This window comes from Octopus bimaculoides, chromosome 3, assembly GCF_001194135.2.
Source record: "Octopus bimaculoides isolate UCB-OBI-ISO-001 chromosome 3, ASM119413v2, whole genome shotgun sequence".
Taxonomy (NCBI): Eukaryota; Metazoa; Mollusca; class Cephalopoda; order Octopoda; family Octopodidae; genus Octopus; species Octopus bimaculoides.
The window spans coordinates 54,068,745-54,069,738 of record NC_068983.1 but is presented as its reverse complement, the minus strand read 5'-3'; positions in this window follow the sequence as shown (position 1 = coordinate 54,069,738).

The window sequence follows — 994 nt, the reverse complement described above, 5'->3', positions numbered from 1 at the left end:
TAAATAAGTACCAGTTACGCACTGCGTCCATGTAATCGACTTAATCCCTTTGTCTGTCCTTGTTTATCCCCTCTGTGTGTAGCCCCTTGTGGGCAATAAAGAAATAAGAAACGTTAGCATGCTGGGTGAAATGCTTAGCGGTATTTCGTTTGTCTTTATGTTCTGAGTTCAAATTCCGCCGAGGTCAACTTTGCCCTTCATCCTTTCGGGGTCGATTAAATAAGTACCAGTTACGCACTGCGTCCATGTAATCGACTTAATCCCTTTGTCTGCCCCCCCCCGCCTATGGTCAATAAAGAAATAGATATATATGACAAAGGTAGAGAGAGAGGGAAGATTAAGAAGTTAGAGCATGATATATGTAAGGGCTGTGTGATTAACTTGCTTTTTAACTAGGTTTGTGCGCGTTGTAACGCATACACTCACATACACAGTTAAGAACTATATCCTATTTTACAAGTGTGCGAGCCTACGTATATACACACATTTCATATTGTGTGTGTGTGTGGAGAAAATAAAGACTTCAAAAAATATACGTTACTGACAAACGAAAATTGCTTATCTAGGTTTCCTAATTTGACATGCCAACTTGAATCAAGGAGGTCAGTTGAAGTAAAGTTTAAATAAACGCAAAAGATAATCTTTTTAGTCATTTTTGTGTCTTTTGCATGCGTGCACGCGAGTGTATGCGTGCCTGTGCATTTGTGTGTGTTGCAAATTTTATTCTAGACTCCAAAATAATGTAATGTGTGCGTGCATATATCTTCTTCAATTATGTTATTTGCATATGAACGTTATAATTAGCCATTTAGATAATGATGGTTCTCATCATTATGTGTGTAGTTTTAATTAATTAAAATTCATTAGCTTATCAAGATCAAAATATACTAGTGCCGACTTTGTTATAATTAAATTGTTAGGCAGATGAATATAGCTAAATATAACAAGCAAACTAAGAGCAAAGACAGATTTATAGAGGGCGATTTCTCAGGCC